This window comes from Apus apus, chromosome 4 (genome assembly GCF_020740795.1).
Source record: "Apus apus isolate bApuApu2 chromosome 4, bApuApu2.pri.cur, whole genome shotgun sequence".
NCBI classification, from domain to species: Eukaryota; Metazoa; Chordata; class Aves; order Apodiformes; family Apodidae; genus Apus; species Apus apus.
Window position 1 is genome coordinate 68,504,874 of NC_067285.1, and position 22,099 is coordinate 68,526,972.

Below are 22,099 nucleotides of genomic sequence, written 5' to 3' on the forward strand. Positions count from 1 at the left end.
GTGACCCCAGGCAGCTGGTGGGAATGATGCTTTCCAAACTGTGTGTAGTGTCCTATTTGTCTCTTCTGGGTTACTTTTATCTCCAGACTTCCTTTTGTGCTGCTTTGTGTGAACATTTACGTGTTGGGGAAAAAATATTGGTGTTTTCATGAAAATATATTTGTCATTAATTTAGCATGAAGAAGTTTTATGCTGTGTTTTTTCTAGTTAGTGTCCAGAGGAGCTGTTAAAATTGAAGCCTTAAAAACTCTTTTTTATCCTTAACTGTTGTTGAAGTGTATTCCTGTTTGACAAATCCTCTTGGTGCTTCAGTTCAGCAGGGGGAGGATATTACATTGTGGTAGGCATTCACTTCACTGTGGTGGATTGGCCTTGACAACATTTCTCAAGTGGTTTTGCTGTCTTTGAAAGCAGCTTTCCTGGGGGGGTTTTGAGTCCTTTTATATTCAGCTATAAGTGAAATGTTGCATTTGCTGTGGCCATGGTCATTTGTAAAAGCTGTGTGGAAGATTTACAAAATCAAGTATCTAATGAACTGCCAGGGGACACACAAGTATGACATGGCCACAGTGGTCTGTACTCTTAGTTTATGCTAAAGTTCTTTCATAGTTTTACACTGAGAGTATTGGTTTTTTGTTTATAGCTTTTGAAACTCATAAGGATCATAACTGCTGTAATATGCAAGTAGCTACTTTATTATTGACCATACCTAATATTTTTATATTAATATTAATACATATGTATAGATCCTTATAATTGTAAAGTGAGAAGGAAATCTAATCTGACTTTCATTTAACTCAGTTCTGTATATTGTGATGCTTAAATATGAGTCATGATGACTGCAACAGAATAAAATCATGTCTGTGAACTTAAAGAACGTCCATAATGTTCATGCATATTATTCTGCAGCCCTATAAATACTATCATTATTCTGATCTGGTGCTCCATTCTTTAGATACGCAAAACTGTTAATTTGATTTTTTGATACTGATAATTTTACACTGAGATTCCCAGACATCTGTGCAGTATGGCCATCTAGCTTATTAGTGTCTACAGCTAATGGACTGCTTTGCATCTCTGTCCCTTACTGGTTTTGCAAGGGATGAGTAGACATTTCAAAACTGTTAACATAAAAATTTAATCAAGTAATGATATTCTGCAACCTAGTGTTTCTGCATTCCTGTGCTGTTCAGAGGTATGTGAGGTTGATTTTGCTTGGATTTTCCAGGTAAACTGGTAATTGTGTGGGAACCAGGCAGGGGAGGTGGGCTAGATGATCCTCAGAGGTCCTTTCCAACCCTCACTGCACTGTGAATGTGTGACTCTGTACTTCCAAACGTGTGAAGCCCATCAAAGCTAATGGTCATTGCTGGGATCTGCTACTAGTGTTCTGCTCAACTGTATGAAAGCCTGCAGTATTCCATGGTGACTGGCACATTTTTGTGCCATGATGGTTTTGACTTTCAGGTCACTGAAAACAGTCATGATATTTCTTTATCTGTGGATACAACAGTATTAATACAAAGGATATACTACATAGATTAATGGCAAAATACTTTCTTGAGATGTTTGTCTGAGGTTGCCTAGTAAAGTCTTTACTATTGTCATGGTTTGGACCATGAGGAACAGGTTTAACCATCCAACTGAGGCCAGGCTGGAGGGCTACTGTCATACCATGTTGTCACCTACCCACCCCATAGCTGGTGCAAGCAGACAGTGCAAAGGGACAGTGAGATTAGTGAGTGACAGGCTGAGTTGACAGTACCTGGGTGAGAAGTGCCCTGAGGGATTTAAACTTGGGCAGAAGCTCACTGCTTAGCATGGCAAAGGCAGTGGCTGCTAGAAGGCTTGTATCCGTTTTGAAAGGGTTAACATGCTGCAAGTAGCATTATAATAAATGACAAAACGATTCTTATGATTATTTAGATACCAGAGGTCCTTTCATGCATTGCCAGCATGCGTCTACTTAAAAATTATTTCTAAGGCACACTAGTGCATAGAGCCTATTAAAAATGGATTAAATCTTTGTAAACTAGTTGTACATTTGAGCCTAATTTTAAAATCTGCCCATATTAATGCTGTTATTTATAATCATTTGGATTCTTTCTGGAAACAGAAAATAATTTGCTTCTCTTTTTCATGCTTTCTTCTCTCTGTTAAGAGAAGACGATGGACTGAAGTACTGGGCTATACAGACAAAATGTTTATTTTTAATTTGTTCTGTGCTTGTGAGTGTTTTATTTGTGTACACTGGGAGTGTGCTTTTATATTAATCAAGTAAAAAATAAATTATAAATTACAAGTGCATTTGGTGTGGAAATGAACATATTTTTTTCTATTTTCAGCTCAGCATGAGCATACAGTTCCAGATAGTATGGAGGGCTACTAGCTAGTGAATATCTAGTGTATAGTGTTGTTTGAGAACCAAATAGAGATTATAAAGTTTAGTATTTTCAGATAGACAATTAACTAATTGAAGTTCTTAACCTTACTAAATTAATGCAAATTCTTCTCTAGCATCTCAAGAATAAATCTGTTGGTAAGATCCCTGATTTCTGTGGTGAACAAATTTATTTATATTTATTTATAGAATAGCAAGCCTTATCCTTACCAAGTTTAGGATCTGTACGTATTGTATTTGGTATCTGTATGTGCTAAATCCTTTTTCTTTCCAGACTGTCTCTTAATATAACACATTTCCAGTAAATAGCACTGTAAACACAAACCTACAATATCAGATAACATAGATAAATAATACACTTACAGAGAAGGCAATATAACTCATTGGTTTAATTACCAAGATTTCAGGGGAAAAGACAACTATAAGTGGGAATTTAAACATTAGGCTTTCCCCCCCCCCATAGAAAATGGTAATTTAACTAAAAGCCCTTGTTAATTGTGTTTAATATGAAAAATAATTTAAAAGAATGAAAGTCATGGTAACTTTGCTCTATGTTCTTCCTTCCATCCCAACCAGTATTTCCTGGAAATCCTTAGAAGCCAAACACTGTCATAGCACAATTATTCAGTACAGTGGACCCTACAAGTGTAGAGTATCTCTTGTATTATTACTTTTCTTGGTCAGAATAGCTAGTTTTATGAAGAAACAAAATTTTCAGTTTTTACATTGCTTACAGCCAGGGTGAATCCACTTTGGGGAGTCACTATAATAAAATATACCAATATGTAGCAGCCTTTTTCATACTTTTTACAGGGAAGCTCCATGTGACATTGTGCACTGCTGAGTGTAAAGACATGATGAAACACCTTTTCATTTTGAGGAAATGAGAGTAACTAATTTTTTATTAAGCATTCCAATGTGCTCCAGCCAGCTATTATTTATTCTTTTAGCCAGTCTTACTAGAAGAAGGGATGCAAATCCTCTGAAGATTCATTTCTTTCAGTGGCAGAATGGACATTTCTTTTATACTTCATTAAATGCCCATTTTGAAATACAAGTAATACTTCATCTTCCAAAGATTTCTGTTCTGTCTTGTTGCAAACTAAGATTCATGAATGTTCCGAAAAAAGTGTTAATCACCACCTGCAGTTTAAAAAAAAAAAACAAACACAAAACCAAAAACCACAAAAAAAAAAAACCCAGAGTTGAATATAAAATCTATCTTTCTTGCATTTTACGTTTTGTATTTTAAACATTCAGACAATGGTTTAGAAATCTTCCTGCAGAAATCTTACATGGAAATAACTAGAAACTTCAGATTTATGTTTGGCTTTTACTGATGTTATCTTGGATAGAAGTCCCCAGAGTTTAAATGCCTAACATTAACTTCCCCATTGCAGTTTTAGTAGTTCTGTTCTTACCTGCATACAATATAATTGCCTTGCTTAATACTTTGAAAAAGCTCAAGCAAGCATTTTCTAATTTTGTCTCTTTTTATCTTTTTGAGATACAGTTTACATATTTTATTTCCTCCTGTGTCGTAATACTGGCATGCAACATTTAAAGTTCTTGAAACCTTTTAAAAACTGATTTTTTTATGCATTTCTTTTTGTTCCAGAAGTACACCTAATCATGGCAAAATTTTGGTTTAGATGGAATTATGCATTGTGATAGAGTATTGGTATCTGTTAGTTTTCTGACTGTCTTTACACTCAATATACTCTACAGAGTTCTTGGCTTGTTAAAGGATCATTGGTTCCCCATCTTCTTTCCAGTCTGTTAGTCTTGAAAAGCTTAGCTCTGAAACAGAAGAGGAAAGCGACTGAGCAGAGATATTCAACTAACTTCTTCAGAAAGGGAGTTAGAAAGTTTTGCCACCTTTCCGTTGTCTTTTGTGCTATTAGCCTTCTGATGTCCCAAAAGACAATGACAAGCATTGAGAAGCATTCAATGAGAAGCAGGACAGTGTGAGTAACATGAGACTTAAACTGTTGTTACATTATCGGAATAAGTAGGTTCATTCATCTTCTCTAGAGTTTAACATGAGGAAAAAGTCAAGCTTTGAATGAAGCAAGGAAACATTAATAAGATTTTGAACGGGCAAATGCAGGAGTAGACTCCACACAATTAGCTTCTGTCATTGATACTTTTCTATAGACACTGTAGAGCAAGCAGGCTGCAGGGTGCAGCAACATTTAATTGACCTCCTAAACTGCTTCTTGCTACTTAGGGCTCTAATATAAGGCCACAGTAGAGAATGGATGAGTTTCTGATTAAATGTATGTAATCCAGATTCCTAACAAGCCTGTCAAGCAGTGAAAGGTCTAACCCTCTACACCTGAGCTGAGCAGTGCCAGTTCTGTCTGGTGGGATTTTTGGTAGTTCAGGGTGAGCCTGGTGTGACACTCTTGCTTGTTCTGTAGGAGCAATTACAGCAGTGGTTTGGAGAGCTTGCATACTGTGCTTTCTGGTAGAATAACTAGCAGACAGTAAATCTTCCTCCAAGGAGCCAATGTGGTTTAGATGATGTATGGGAGAAGGCCTACTCAGGTAGTCACAAATGAACATCAGTCAGACAATACATGCTTTCAAGTTTCTGTTTAAATCATAGCATGTGAAGAGTTTGAAATAGGTGTTAGTTTTCCCCTTACCATTTTATTTCTTGATCTATGCATAATGTATGAGTGACTGCTGCTAAATATCCTTTCTGTTTTGCAGCAATTAGCCAAGTTTCCTTTTTCAGTGTATGTAGGTGAACTGAGAGTGGAAGAATGAGGAGAGACATTCCCCACTAGGGGGTCCACATTGCTCAGGAGATGACTCACAGAAGACCCCTCTTAGCAGAAAGCATTTGTTAGCTGTTTTTTTGAATTAATGAAGGAAGTGGGACTGTCAGTGAATTGACATATCTTTTTGATTCTAATGTAGCTGGACTGATTTATTTTGGTAGGGCCTTTCTTGCTGGTTTCAGAATTTATGATGGTGAACTTTACTAAAATCTGTAACAAGTCAGTTTTGTAAAGCAAATCCATATTCTTGAAACAGGAGACTCATTTATTACTAATTATAAGACACCCATAGGCAGGTGATACTAAGGTTTTGAATCTGCTTTATACAGAGTCAAATCTGCCTCTCGTGATAGTGCACGTGTTTTATTTTTTTTTATGGGAAAGCTCAGGAATCATCTAGGTTGCACAGAGGTACAAATGTCAGTGGACTTCTGAAATTGCTTTAGGATACTCTATGAATGCTCTATACAGGAATGCAAGTGCCTTTAATTCAATTATTTGTAATTTGTTTACAAAATAAATTCAATAATTACAGTTGAGGCCACTTAATGCAATTTCATTAATACAATTCTGTGTTCTTTTGGTGTTTCCACATGGGCAAGCATCATGTATGTAGCTTAGTACATGTTGATACTGCATAATGACACTGTAAAGAATACAGAGTGCTTGAAGCAGACTCTAATGCTTACAAACAATTATTTTTTGTGAAATATGCTAATGGTGCCCACAGAAAATAGGTTGATAAATAGGAAGGCCATACAAGTCACAAAACCAGCAAGGAAATCCCATGTTTTTCTTCCACCTTTCTTTTGCCTTGTTATAAGATCTTATCTGTAACTTCCCTCTCAGCAGGTATGTGCAAGTTCTGGTAGCACTTCTAGACATGAGTAGCTTAATTTTATTTCACTCTGAACTCCACTATTTGAAATACTTAAAATTAGACTGGGCAAGACAGACATGAATATGTGCAGAAAATAATAATACTCGGGGAAAAAACAAGATGGTGAAAGATGGATGACTCCAGGTAGGAGCGCTAGAGTTTCTGTGTTTGTTGGAGACTGTTTAAGTGCTGGGAGGATTTTTAAATGCAACCTGTGCTTGCCCCCCCGATTAGAAGAGAAAATGCCTTTCCTGCTGTGGGGCACATTGTCAGTTATTTGTCTCGGAGGGCAGAGTAACAGTATTTAAAGGAAGATCATGTTCTTGTCAAAGCATTTCCATGCACTGACATCTGTGATTCAAGCAGAACTTGAGTTGAGTCACAAGGGAAGAAAACTTGAGTGGTATTATCCTAATATCCTGAAGGTGGTTGCCCTTCATTAATTCAGGAACAAATACAAGTTGAAAGGTCTTCTGAGTTTTCCTGTTTTCCTAATAGCTTTCATGCTGTGAGATAACATTTTAGTGCAGACTGATGTTCCGGATCTACCTGCTGCCTTCACTACTTCTGACCATAATGTATTCCTAATTACCTGTGGAGGAATTAAGTAGAGGAGCTTTCAGGTGGCATCATATTGCTCTTTGTTTTCTAGCAATTGCTAAACCACAGATTTAGTTTTGACCCTAGAGAAATAAAGTACCCCCATTCTTAAATGGAATGTGCCTATCTCCCTTCATCTCCAAGAACAAGAATTGTTTGCTAGCTGATAGAAGGGTGAACACATTCTACACTAGTTCATTTGTCAGGATAATGAGGTAATACCTACAATGTCCACAAATAGGAAAACGCAATTTTTCTTTTTTTTTTTTTTCCTAACTTGTGAGGGAGAAGCAAAAATGCTTCCCACCCTTTTACCAGAAGACACAAGTTTTAATTTATTATAAGGGTTTGCTTGTTTGTGTTCTAAACTATTTTTCTTGTGTTCCTTCTACCCCCTTATATTCTCCATATCTAATTGCCTTTCTAACTAACCTAATATGCTGCTCTGCCACCTTCCAGGCTGGTGTTGTGTTTGTCACCCCCATGTGTATATGTCCATTGCATTATGCAAGTCCCCCAGACTAACAGGGGGATGGTTCTGTTTCACAGTGTCCCAGTCTTTCTTATGCATCTATTTGTGGAATTTTGTGCAGTACTTACAGAAATGTGTATTTTTTTTCCTGCTCTAAATAGTTGTCAATCTTATGTTAAATATTCAGGAAGGTGCCACTTTCAGAGAGGAACATGTTTCAGTTTCTTGGGGGATGATTCATATTCATGCCAACTATTCCTCTTCTTGCCCACTGTTGCATGAAAGATTTGGCTGTTTCAGATGTGAAATAGTTTTATTTAACCCATGATAGCTGGGCAAACTAAACAGTAGTATTTTTGTGCAGCTTCAGGTCTGGATTTTATAAGCTTGCAAATAAGCATTCCTGGGTTACAATAATGGTCTCCGTAGCATCTTCTGCCATGTTTCAGTGTTCCTTTCTTCTGCTGGCTGAGAAGAGGAGTGTAAGCCTTGGAAAGTAAGGAGCTTAAAAGTGATTTATTCAGTGCCTATCTGAAAGTCATTATCTTCAGAGGATTTGTGATGATAGCTTCAGAGGATTTGTGTGTAATATCAGCCATTTGCCAATAGTGTAAAAGCCAAACATTTTAGTTGGCAGTTTTTTTAGCTAGCAATGAAAGTTTATGGTACTGAAGTGACTTTTTGGCAAAGCACTGCAATGTGTTTTCATGTCTGCCAGTCTCTACTCAGCAAAGCACCACAGTGGGATGTTTAATAGGTATGAATGGCAACTGAGGTCCTCAGATTGCTGTGGTGATGAGGGTTGTACAAACTTCAAAAATATTCAGGACTGAAGTGTGGAAAAAATACCTCTCTGTGAAGAAATAGATTTATATGTATTTTCAGCATACCAATCCAATGTCATCTCCTGAAAAACCAAGCCAAATAAGCCAGTAAGTCTGAAGAAGGGAATAAAGAAAGAAAGATGCAGAATGCTTTTATTTAGATTACAAAATTGCTGGCAGTACTGTTAGCACTTTTACTAGAAAGGAAGTTTATGTGAGGACTAGTGGTAATCATCAAATACTAGTGGCATGTGATATACACAATTTGATGGGTATTTTGACCACTGATAGAGCTTCCTAAAGAGTCTGTGTATTAATAGACAAAAAGCTTGTATGTAGTCTGGGACTTCTTCAAAGCTGCTAGCACATAACTAAAGAGAGGAAATGACCCATCTGTTCTACAATAAATTATCATTAAATTGTTTGGCTCTCACCTATGTTCAGCCATTTTAAGTATGTCCCTTAGAGAAAGTTGAGTGGTTTGTGTAAGGATTATTGGTAATATTTTTTTCAGTTTTTAAGTATTTGCCTCAAAGAATGAGTTTCAAAAGCTTCTGTAATATATCTGGAGACTGGAATTTGTTATTGAAGAAAGTTACATTGATTGTCTGAAAAATACATCTGAAAATGTTGATTGCAGGCCTCTTTTTCCCAGTGGCTTGTCTAATGCAAAATATTCCCTGTGAGGAAACTGAAGGTGTAAGCTGCTAAATTTGTCCTCTAAAAAAACCATGCTTTTTGCAAGAGTGAAGCAGGCAGAGAGCACAGTTCTCAAATGTAGTGGACATATTGATTGCCCTCCAAGCTTTTGGTGTCAGCTTTTAGAGCTGCTTGCTTGTGCTGTGTAGCACATGCCCAGGAGGTTTGCCAGGCTTAGGTCAGAAAAGTAAAACTGAAGCTGAAGATGAGGAGACACAGCCAAGAAAGAGCTTCTTTTGCCCTGCTTAGCAGGTTAGCTACAAACAGAAAGAGGAGATGTCTGTAACTGTTGTTTCTTCAGAAGCACATAAAACAGGATTTGTGCCTTTGAGGCTGCTTAATCCTCCATCCTGTGTGGAAGGGGCATCACCTAGAGCAGCTGCTACCCTGCCAATATTGTGTCAGCCACACATTTTACTTCTCTGGGGCTGTGGGACAAAGCAAAGACTCCAGGCTTTTTCTGGCTGACCTGTGTTATACCTTTTAATTGTGAAATGCAATCCTTTCTTCATGTGCTATTATACATAGAAAAGATATGGGGATTTTATTTTTTTCTTACTAATTCCTTGTGATGGTTTTAGGGCCCAAATGGTGCTTTCTGGTCTAAATGGATGTGTACAGGCCTGCAGTGGTGTGAAAAATTCCATTAGGGTGTCAGGGTGGGTGTCACTCATGAGAATGTGTTCTTAACCATAGAGACAGTATTTCCATTCAAGCTGAAGAAGATAAGAAGCCAGTAGTTGAACCAAACTATCACACCTAAAGAAACGTTTTTGTTACTATTTATTTATTTATTTTAAACATAGATGTACAAAATACGCTTTGGAAAGGAAAATACAAGGGCAACTGAGCTAGGGTAGAGAACAATTTCAAGACCTGGAGCTTTTGTCTTTAATTTTGTCTAAGTCTGGAACCTATGTAACCTCTTAGCAGTTCTAGTATTGAGAACTGGCTACCACCTTCTGATTGCTTCTAGTGTGAAGTATTTATAATTAATTAAGCTAATAATATATAATTGGTTAATACTTTACAGGTGTTTAAATGTGTGGTTTAACTGTAAGCATGTATGAATTCATTCAACTGCCCCAAACCCCAGTTTGGTAGAATTTATATGCCTAATGCAGTATATAGATATGTGCATGAAACACACTTTGCCTAATGAATATATTAATCACACTTAAAAATAACAACATTACCCTGTGCATTAAACACTTCAGTTAATTACTTAACACCATGTAAGAACTGCATTCTAAGCTGCTTGTTTAACCCGTCTGACTTAGCTAATACTTTGCGTAGTTGATCTGAACAAATGCTTCTTTTCAGATTCCTAGTAGCATGTTTTAATAACGGCTAGGTCACTTTTAATTTTGTGCATGCAATATTTCATCTTACAAATCCCTCAAGATATTAACCGACAGAGTTCAGATAGACACACTGTGTGTAAATGAATATGTAGAGAAAGATCAGAGATCAAACAGAGCTGGAGGCTGAATTAATTTCCCTCTCTGGAGCAAATTATTCCAACAGGTCAAGAGAAAAGTCACTGGAAAGGTGATGTAAATATGGATGTATTTTGCACTGTTCCTTGGATGGAAGAAAGAATTTTCCCCATCCTCCTCATCCTCACCATGGCCTCAGAAATTTGTCTGAAGTGCAATTGCTGTGTTTGATGATTCTGTAGCTCTGCATTTAGCAGCTAAAAGCTCTTCCTTGTCCACAGCATGGAGAGAGGCTACGTACTGTCACCCATTATGAGCATATGTTTGTGTAGCAGAAATGTAAAGGGCAAGGGCAGGAGAGATTAGTGATGGCTATTGTGATAGAGTGTAGTACAGGGTTGTCAGACCAACAGGTGGAAGATGGAAACTTCTGCTAGGAGCTTTGTTTATGTCAGTCCTTTCCTTTTGTTAGCTTGCATTTTAGAAAACACCTTTTTGAAATGAGGTTGAATTTTTTTAAAACATTTTTTTCCCAATAAATGTAATGTGTTTGCTTTTCTAGAAAGGTAAAATAATGGCTATTCTATTAGCTTTGAAGGAGAGTATGTGTTCACATACAGCTGACTTGCTATCTAAGCCAGAGTAGTGAACTTGCTTTTCATGGTCATCAGCATAATGCTTCCTTCGTAGTCTATTTTTGGTAGAGGTGGTGTGCTCATCATTCACAGGAAAGGTAACAGATTTAGCAGTGCTGCTTTTCACCTCCTACACACCATCTAGGCATTTGAGATGGTATTTTTAAGTCTTAGTTTTCTCTGCAGATTTTTTCCTGAGCTTCATTTCAGATGTCTACTTTATACCACGTCTAGTTGGACTGGTGTAAATGCCTGCCATTGCCCAAACTTGAGAAACTGGGGAGGCTGGGCAAAAGGGTGAAACCAGTTTAAAAAGAAGAGGGTAGACCTTGCTCTGTAATCAGTTTGGAGTGGTATAAATGCCTTGATGACAGTTAATATGATGATAGTGAGTTTGTTCATACTTACCTGGCTTCTTTGTTCCTTAGCTCAATTTTATGCCTCTAAATTTCATGTAGTACATAATGGGAAGGGAAACACCTGAATAAAGCCTTCAGTGGCTTCCTGAAGGAGGATCATGCTTGGCAATTCATCTTGGTATGCAGGCCAGAAGAAAATAACTTTGAGAACTATTGGGTGTACTTGAAATAAGGTTAGTGCAGCTTGTCAAGCTGTCATCCCCAAGTTATTGTGTTCTGCAGATTGTTAAATACATTCAATTACTTCATGTTTTGTTTGTGCACTTTGGGATTTAAAATTGGCCTAAGAAAACTGTTTTGACTAGGAGAGATGGTGCTAAAACCATTCTGGCTTTGTTCATTGACCGTGAGGTGTTGAGTGTCTCTCATTGGGCACAATGCTGCCACTCAAAGCAAAAGCCGAGAATTACAACAAAGTGTAAAAAATGTTCTGCGTTTTGGCCCTCCTCTTATCTCTTTTTACTGTATCACTTCTAACCACTTCCTGCCCCTGATCTCCCACGTAGACTGGTAGAAGGTCAGAAATGAATTGACAGTTTCCTATTTTTCTTACAAATGATCCACATACAAGTCAAACTAGGCTTTTTATTACCCTAATACTCTGTTTCACTTACTAGCTTAATTTTCCAGGTGTAAACAGGTACATTATCTTCATCTGGTGTGGCTATGCAGGAGAAACTGAAGCAGTAGTTTGAGAGAAACATTTTATTAATAGTGATAGTCCAAGGGAAGTAAGATCTCAGGTTGACTCTTGAACTTTTCTTTACATTTAACTGCGCATATCTGGCATTTAGGAGAAAAAAAAACTGTCAGAGAATCATAGAATCACAGAATGGTTTGAGTTGGAAGGGACCTTAAAGATCATCTAGTTCCAACCCCCCTGCATGGGCATGGACACCTCCCACTACATCAGGTTGCTCGGGGCCCCATCCACCCTGGCCTTGAACACTTCCAGGGGTATGTCTCCATAGCATTTACTAAACATCCTTTAGAAGGAAGAAAGCTTGAAATAATCTGTAATTTTTGTCTTGACACTAACTGTCCTCTGCTTGCAAAAATGACTTCAACGTGGCTGTCAGAATCCTGGTTCTGTTGCATGCTACCGTACGTAGTATATTAATGAAGAGCTCCTATGTTATAGGATCTCATTTCTTATTGTCCTTATTATAATGTATTGTAGTGTAATTTCAGAATATGATATCTGAAATGCATTGGATTGTTTTGTTGTTGTTGTTTTTAAAATTTCCTCCGAAGGGGAGGAAGGAATTTGATTGGCTCATCCCCAGACATTGTGGCCTGTCTTTCACAACACCTGACTATCTGTTAATCACAGTTTTCTGTCAGAAGAAAACTGTGCTTTGATAAAATGTCATTCTGCATGTGCCACTTGAGTCTCACCATTTGAGACCATTTTGAGAAGTGAGGGCAAAGAAGTGCAGAAATCCCATTCATCTTTTCATTAGAGAAGCTCTTTTCCTTACAGTGAAGCACTGCATGAGGTTTCCTCACTTGTTTCAGAGCAAGGAACTAACAGAAGTTTGAAAAGTCAGCCAGTAATGTCCAAGCTAAGCAAGCTTAGGAATGAGGGACCCTGACCAAGAAGCTCCTCTTTCGGCTGATTAATTGAACTGTGGTTCTCAAGATGCTTAGCCTGCTTCAGTCACAAAATCAAAGGGAAGGAGACCAGAGTCCAACACTTGCATGCTCTGTGGACTAGCACTGGGACTGGGGAAAACCTGGGGACTCATATTTGCCAGTGGGTTGTGCATGTGAAAGAAGCAGTTACTGGAAAAACATGCTCGTGCTTGACTGCATGCTACTCATGATCATCTTTGTGTGGGAGTGCTAGATGGACTTAATTGCTTTAATATCTTAATGCCCAAACTACAAGGGTATCAAAGGTAAGACTCCTCTGCTCTTCAGCCACTCAGTAATGCTCTGAGCAGGTAAACTGAACTGCACTCACTGGGGCTGCACAAGAAATAAAGAGTTTCAGCATTCAACATGTTATTGCAAGACAAGAAAACTTATACTGATAATACACAGTAATCAAAACTACATATGGAGGTGTGCCTCCGTAACTGATGAAGTGGAACTACAAAATTTAGCTACAGTGTAGTATATTGTTTTGTAGGTGTTATGATGAATAGGCTTTCAGTCATGTCTCTAAGTAGATGGGTTACAATCAGTGCATAGTTCCATTATGCAAAGTCAAACCTTGGGATATTTACATACAGAGTTTCTTCTGGTTTTTTGGACTCTGTTAAGAGCAACTACAACTCATCCCTTCTTAGCTTTTACTGTTGGAGCTGTGCGTGTCACAGCGTTCAAATTTTTGTTAGTAATCTCAGCCATTTTCTGGCAAAGTTGTATGTGACAGACAGAATAAAGCAATTGTCCTTGACAAATACAAAACAGAGCTTTGCCACCAGGCATTACTGAGTAATGATTAGAAAGGAGTCTCTAGAGAATGGAAATAAATTGGATATGTAATTTTTCTGGCTTTAAAATGTGACATGAAAATGTTTTGCTGTTCTTTGGTCTTTGTATTGTTCTTGCATAGCATCTTCAGTGTCATCTTCTCTAATTTGCTGTTGGAGTCAGCATTAGTCATCTGGGCAGATGCTCTATTCCAGAGGCATCAAGCAATAGGTGGATGACATCCAAATAGTACAGAGCAGCAAATAACAACAGATTTTTACCATGCAAGAATTATATTGGGATCTGTTAATTTCATTCCTTGATCCCATTCAGTATGTCTCTGGCTGCAGATAAAGGGCAGTTTTGAGCCTGTTGACTGTTAATTCCAGCTTGGGCCATTGTTTCTTGGATCAGCCTGGTAAGTCTGGAAGGTTGGAAAGACTTTAAGGAAACTATAATTCATTAGGGCCAAGTGGGTAAAGCTGCTATGGTGGCAGCTGGACATGGGTGGTGATTGAGTTTTCTTATTTCCTTTGACAGTAAGTTTTTATCTCACTGTTTCCTCAGCCATCCCAGCGTAGGCTGACACTTTTTGAGGGTGAGTACAACTAGGAAGGATGGGGGACAACAAGAAAGGATCATACTGTCAGCCAGAGGAACTCAACAGAAAAAATCATCTTCCATTCACTTGGTTTTTGCTTTCTGTTCTGCTTTCTATTCAAGATTGTTTGGCTCGAGTGCCAAGTATAAATGTCTATTTCTGTTTGAGAAGAGATGGGAACCTGAATATAATGTTGTTGTTATTTCAAGATATAGTTAAAAAGCATGTGTTCAGACAGCCTGAACTGGCAGTGCTGAGCTCATGTGTTACTTGTTTTCCTCAGTACAGACATGATAGATACAGATGCTGCAGAAACAACTTGATTTGCATGATCCTACTCCATTCTAGAAGACAGGGAGCCCCAAGAGTCCTAGTCAGTCTCTCAGCATTGACTGCACTAGCTTCAAGACCAGTCATTGTGGAGGTTGAATGGCTTTACCTCTCACATAGCTGGGGAGGAAGATGCCTTGTGCTTTAATGAATCCCATTTGGGGGGTGAGGGAAAGGTGCACACAGGCCAATGCTGGCTTAAAGCTGATAATTGTTGATACTTTTTCTGTACCTCTAATCCTGGACCAGACCCACCAAAACCATATCCACAGTCACAAGGGATTGTCCTCTAAGCACGCACAGTGCTGCCCTCAAATCCAATATTAACTGAAAGGAAAGCTATTAAGTAGAGCATGATATGTTTTTCAGTAATCTTTGGGTGAAGTCCTGTGCTGTTGTCTGAAGTTGCACTGTATCCTGAAGAGTGCAGTTTGGATGCATGGCAGAATACGGTTCTCCAGGCTTCGTAGGAGTACTGCTTTTTTCCTTTGGGAGTTTTTTTGTATTTTATCCAAGAAAAAAGCAATGGAAACATAACTCACTAGAATAGGATTCTCAAACATTTAAACTGATGAAAATCATTAGTTCTTACACTCTGAAGGGTATGCAGATTATTTCAAAGAACTGAAAAGCAAAATATCACTTTTGACCTTCAGAACAGATGTTTCTAATAATTTCAGGAACTCAAGGCAGGAAGCTTCTCTTGCTGTTTGGGAGGCTGAAGAATATAAATTACATTAATTACTCCAGTTACTAATATTGATGTCAGAGGTGCAAACCTGAACTGGCTAACTGTCTGCCAAATGTAGACACATGTAATTGTAGATTCACTTCCTCAGTATTGATTTAGGCATCTGCAGGTAGTGTTTAGGTGGCTTACTGGAACATCTCCAGCAACTATTGACACTGGTTAAAATTTGCCAGCATTCCTAAAGCATTTTAGAAACTGTCCTGTCAACAGTTTCTGAACACTAAAAGAAATCTTGATGCCATCTGTCTAGTCATGCACAGCCCAACCCTGATGAATTGCCTGTCCTTTTAAATTTAAACTAATTAAATTTTTATTTGGGTGATGTCTGACTGTCTTCAGCTTTTAAAATATTAAGTTTCTTACAGTCACAAAAAAACACAGCTTCATAGCAATCTCTTTGAACAATGTTTGTATTTAAAAGCTTCTAATGCAAAGGCAAGGAGGATTCTCATAGACCAGTGTGAAATTGAAACATGACATTGAGTTGTTCAGTCTTGGAGCTGCCTCTTTTGGTAATGCTGCTTCAGAGTGTTTAATGTTGTACCAGATTTGCAATGTAGATTTAGATTGTTCATTGTGCTTCTTGAAATTGTAGCCTGCACTGAAATGTTTGGGGTCTCTTAAAGTGTTAATATTTTTGTAGGTTTTCGATGGGAAAAAAATAGTTTGGGTCTTCTATGCTGTCTGCTGCATTAAAACGAAATGTTTTTTAAGTTCTGTTTGAGTCAAACCAGACTCAAATGGCTGGAACTGTTGCCATAGCTTTATTTGCTTCTCAGGTCTGAAATGTCTAAAAATGAGTGAAAAAGAGTATCAGCTGCAGTTTGTCTGTTTGGAAACTATTCTGTGTAGCAGTTGTTGGTTATTTATTTATTTATTTTAGGATTAATCAGGTCACAGTGAATATATACTCAATTTGGGGCATTAAAGTAGGCTGAGAAATCCCTCTGTCTAGAACAATGTTTTATAACATGAGATGTGTTTCATACTCAGCAGGCAACACTATCCTGTTGCTATAGAAGAGCGAATCATTTAACTCCTGATTGTAAACTCCTGGGAATGACAGCTGTAGGCATTCAGTATTACTTTTTTTTTTTTCCCTTCCTGGTGCCTACTGACTAAGTGAAATGTTTTCCATCTTTAAGGAGTCATTGATTTCCTAGGGGCATGAATGTTGCTACAATTATGCATCCTGCTCCACCTCAGAAATAAACATTAGGTCTTTATATGCATCTAAATGTAATGGATACAAGAACCTAAGAAGAGCTGTAAGCATTGGTGTGGTATGGGAATCTCATTGCATTCAGCATTCCTTTTATTTACATTCTCATTTTGGGGGAATCTCATTTTGAAGGTGCAGGAAATGCGTGTCATGGCCTCACTCCAAAATATTCTTTCCTTGCCAGCAGGGATTTGCACTTGAGGGAATTCCTAACCCAGAGGTGCCCCAGGAGGCTGCATGAAAGGTGCTATTGTTCGTCTGCAATACCCTTCAACCTTGTCCAGTGGTTATTTGAATGCATGTAACCCTCTGCAGCCACAATATCCTACAGTAAGGTTTTGATCATGGCACTGGTGATTTTATTTGATATCTTTTAGTTTTCATCTGTGAAGACAGATGACCTGTCATTCCTTATTAACCTCTTAGCTGTTTTAGCAGGTAAAGGTCAAGGTGATGACCAAAAAAATACCAAATCTGAACACTTCCCATTGCTCTTCATCCTGATATTTTATGTTAACTGGGTTTCTGTTATTTCCACTTCCCGGAAAATATTCACATAGCAATAAAACGGGAGAGAAGAGGAAATCCTACACTTCAGTGTAACTTGCTCATTCAGTATAGCTATGTTTTAACTGTCATAGACTGAAGGGTCTGAGGGAGAAAAAAGGAAGGATAGTCATCTGTCTTGGTCTCAGTAGCTGTTTTTTTCTATCGTACTTTTTCTCGTGCTTATTTTGAAACCTCGTTATGCAGAAAAGAAATTTAATTTATGTCCACAAATGATGTGTGAACAATTTAAATTTCCATGAATTCGCTCATTTTTCAAAATTATTTGGATGTTCCAGCCCATTGATTACTCTCTGTTATATGCAGTTTGTTACTTTCACTCTGTATTTGGTCACTGATTGTGTGTAATGTTCCTGCTCTTGGGTGAATAGTCTTCCAAGCTCCTAAAGCCTTTCTGAAGGGACTGTGCAAATACTCCAGCAAATACATTACTGCATGCATATTTGCAGTGCCTTCTCATATGTATGATAATAGAATGTAAATAAAAGGAATGCTGAATGCAGTTGAAATGGCTGTAAGAATTATGTTTGTACAAAGTGTTCTGGAATATTTTGTGGTGGATTAGTGTTACTGCAGCTTCTCCATACATTTTTAAATAGATGTTGAAAACACACTGACTTCAAATTTCTCTTTCCTATGCACCACTGAAATAGAAGTTTGTACTGGCTATTTCTGCATGATGAGCCTTAAGTTATTTTATATTTTATTTTTTTATAAACAAATACATAAGCAAAAGTTCTGCTTAGTCCAAGACAAATTGCATTCAACTGCTACTGTCTCAGGAATGTTCTGGTGCAATATTTTGGACATCTGCTTATTAAAAATAAAAAATAAATAAAATCAAAGACTAAGCAGTGTTTCTCTATGGAGATCATCACCAATTGATGTTGGAAGTCTTGGCAGGAAAGGGAATCTGCCGTTGTGGGTATGTATGAGTATTAGCAGAAGGCTTCTTTTGTAGTGAGACTCATTGGGATAATTAATTGTGCTGACCTTTAAACTGTTGGTGTTAGGTTTCAGACTTAACAGTCAGAAGTGAAAGGAACAGGTGGCATCTCTGAGCTGTATTTTGGGTCTCTCTGCAGTTTTGAGCACACATGTATGTAACAGTTACACTTGGCTCATGTTTTCAAGATTTGCTGTTATAAAGAGTATCTTTTTAAAGTTAAAATGTAGGCTCCTAAACAAATACAGATATAACTTCTGAGATAAATTCTGCAGGTTTTGTGCTTTTGAGAATCAGCTTCTAGATTTTAGTTTTCCTGTTCAGCTGCCAATATTCATAATTTCTTCCACTTCATTACAGCTTCTAAATTTGTGACTAGTACACTGTCTTTTTTTGTCACAAATATTTAGGGAAGCTGTTAACAAAAAATGAAACAACACCAAAACCCTTTAATAACCAATATTCTTCCTTTCCAACCTCTCAATTTAATTCACAAGGCATTGTTTTTATTAAAATAAATGTGACTTAATTTTTTTAATTAAGCTTTTGTGGTACAAACGCAATTGCTTCATGAAAATCTAACTGTATTAATTCCACTGTGCCTCTTTAATGCCCTAATGGTGCAATACTATGTGAAAGAAGCTATTTTGTCAGAGAGGATTTGCTCTTGTTTCTTTCTCGTTTCTGTTTTCCTCCAGCCCCAAGATTTTCAGTTGTGTATAATGCTGGCCTACATCTCTTACTAGTGCAGTCAGTGGGAGATTTACTGATTTCTTCCGTGAGAGCAGCTTTAGGGCCTGTGTGGCATGGTTCACACATCCCCACCCTAGATGTGTAACTCTTTGTTCATGAAGTGCCAGAATACCATGCAGCTGCCTGTGGTTGCCAGTTGGTTTTCATTTATGCTCATTTTAGGCTACCTGAAGATCTGGTCAAGTATTCAATAGAAAATTCAATGGTAGGGTAACGGTACTTTCAGAAGACCATGGTATTTCACTTTTGGGTGTTTTTTTCTTTAAGTTGTGATGGTTTTTTGTTTATGTAGGCTTGTCCAGTGTGTTTTGCTCCCTCCTCTGAAGGAACTGGGGGGGAGGTTGCCTTCAAATTGGTGTTCTTACTCTGTTTCTAAGGCTATGAATGAGAAGCAATGGCTTCTTGAGAAAGTGGAATAATATACCCATTTTAGCTTTTTCATGATGCAATTCTCTCCCATCAACCTCTACTCTCTGCAATGGAAGCCCATCCTCGACAGTGGAGAAGGCAATTCAGTGAAGCTCTATTTGCAGATAACTCCGTAACATTGACTATTTCGAGGTAAAGGAAACTTAAATTGCTGCTTGTCCTGTTGTGTTTTAAAGAGCAGCAACTAATTACTGTGTTTTCTTCTCAGCAGTGGTAAAATAAGTGGGGTCATTTTAGCACTAAAAATTAGGACACTACCCAAGGCAATTGCTGAGTGACCTACAACTGGGATTCTAACTTCAGGTGTCTAATTTGAGATTAATTAGAAGTGCCCTAAAATAGGTATTTCTAAAGTGCCTTCAACTGGGCACCTCAATGTAACTAATTCTGAACCACTCTTAAATGGCCAAAAAGTCCAACAACAAAAATTCCTCAAGCCGGTGATTAAAACCCTGCACTCCACCCAAATGCATTCCATAAATAAGTGACATACTCCCACCAGAGCAAAATTAGTTGAGGAGAAAAAAGGCTCATGTTAAAACTCACAAATGTCATCTTTGTTAGCATGCTGTGTGTAGGAGCCTTTTCTAAAAAGGAGGATTCAGTACGATGTGAATAGATGAGTGCACTATGTTAAGACTTGTGAAAAACATAGTAAATCTCCAAGTCTTGCATTATTCAGTATGTTGTTGGGAACACTATTTCTCATTGTTTAATTTGTAAGATGTCCTGTTCCACCAACTACAATGCAGGCCTGAAATTACTGCTGCTCTTGGGAAAAGGAAATGAACTAAGGTCATTGTTTTCATTTATTTGAGCCTCTGAGAAAGATGTGGTGGTGTTGTGTTCAAAACAAATGTGGTACAGAGGTGCTTGGAGAGGCTGGAGTCCTCATGTGCATAACCACACAAGTACAAATTAGGACAGGCCAGAAAGAAGCCTTATTAACTATGGACATGGTGAGAGAACATCCGTATGGTGTCTTCCACTCTAAGCCTCTGTCAAGTGATTGCAGAGACCCAACCTATAGGGGTTTTTTTCAGGAAAAAAAAAAAAGAGAGAAAAAAAGGTGAGAAAAAAACAACTGAAATCTTTATAAAGCCAGGTGGCCGTCCCTGGGAGAGAGGGACTCAAGTACATTAAGCTTGCTAACTGCTACAGTTCTCAGAAGGCATCAACAGTAAAAAGTGACAATCATAGAATCATTGAATGGTTTGAGCTGGAAAGGACCTGAAAGATAATCTATTTCCAACCCCCCTGCATGGGCAGGGACACCTCCCACTAGACTAGGTTGCTCAGAGTCCCATCCATCCTGGCCTTGAACACTTCCAGGGCTGGGGCTTCCACAACCTCCCTGGGCAACCTGTTCCAGTGTCTCACCACCCTCACACTAAAAATTTCCTCCTACTGTCTAACCCAAATCTACCCTTTTCCAGTTTTGGTCCGCTACCCCTTGTCCTATCACTACCTTATCTGGTGAAAAACCCCTCCCCAGCTTTCCTGCAGCTCCTTCAGGCACTGGATAGACCACTATAAGGTTTCCCCAGGACACTAAATAATGAGGGGATGCATCCAACACAGCTATACACAACCAGTGGCTAAGGTAATGATGGGAGCAGCATACACCGAGAAAGCAATCTGCCCTATTCCAAAGCATGTGGAAATAAATAAAAAGCATTAGTTCAACAGTCAAAGCATGTAAAATGATCAACAAAGGTCCAGTGAGGTATACAGTGTGGACAATGTGTCTTCCTTTTTCCCATAGGCAATTGATGTTTTTGCAAAAAACCCAGAATATTAAAAAGGAATATTCACCCCAAACGGTGATACATGAACATTCATATGGCTCCCCCAGAAAACATGTTTCAATGAGGAAAACTATTTTCCTGTGTAAGATTCACTTATTTTTCCCCTGCCAAGGACTGGGAGGATGCTTTGCCTGTGAGGCAAACACAGGTAGGTTTTCTTCATAGAAGATAAAGGAGCTCAAAGAACAGTTATTCTTAGGATGAAACTGGGGAAGACAGAACATGTGAAGGTTTCGTCAAGGTAACTTTAATTGAATTGAGGGATAGTTTTGAAGCTGGTCATTTCTGGTGATGTGATAATTAACAATTACATGTTTTGCCATTGTAAAAAAGCAGACAAACCAACAATAATGCACAATAACCTGCCTGAAGGTAGGCAAGCAAGTAGTCATCCAGCTCTTCAAAAATATGGGAAGTGACATTTGCAGTAAATGAAAGAAAATTCAAGGTTGAATGGATCAAGTGAAGCTTTCTCCAGATCCCTCTAGTACCAGTTGTAAATGGGCTGGATAATACTGAATACTAGCTGCCTCTGTAGCAAAAAGGATCACTGAAACAAACTCTAATAGATGCTTGTTTTCTTCTTAGAAAGCGATTGCAGCTCTCTGACTAGTTCAAGGACACCTGAACATTTGTTGATGACCTCTGTTAGTGGCAGCTATTGAATGCTGCTCAGGTGGTCATTTCATCTGATTTCTAGTGACCTAAAAGGATGGATTCCTGTATATGTCAGACCTACATCTGCTCTTTCCTTAACACCTGAAGTAGCAGTAGCAGCCACCGATCAAGCAAGCATATCATCTCATGGTGCACCCTCTTTCTTAAAATTAACAGTTAAAAAGTAAACAATTTAAATTACTGATTTAGATTAGCTGCACTGACAGATATATTAATAGAAATCTCACTTAATTTTCATAAAAGATGGACCAAAAAGGATATTTTTAGAGAAATAGGTTTCTAAAATCTGTCTTATTTTGAATATTAAACCACACTGATAATTCATCCAAAAGAATTCCTTACAGGTCACTTAAAAATTGTCCTCTCTAGCAAATTAATCATAGTGGATAAGGCTATAATTGTCTACGCTTTAGGCAGTTCTGCTTTACTGTACAC

At 38.1% G+C, this 22,099-nt stretch overlaps 1 protein-coding gene across 1 annotated transcript in view; it reads left to right on the forward strand.

The window, feature by feature from the left end:
* Nucleotides 1–22,099, forward strand: part of SNCA (synuclein alpha) — a 60,604-nt gene that overhangs the window by 16,538 nt on the left and 21,967 nt on the right. The gene's annotated exons all lie outside the window — the stretch shown is intronic.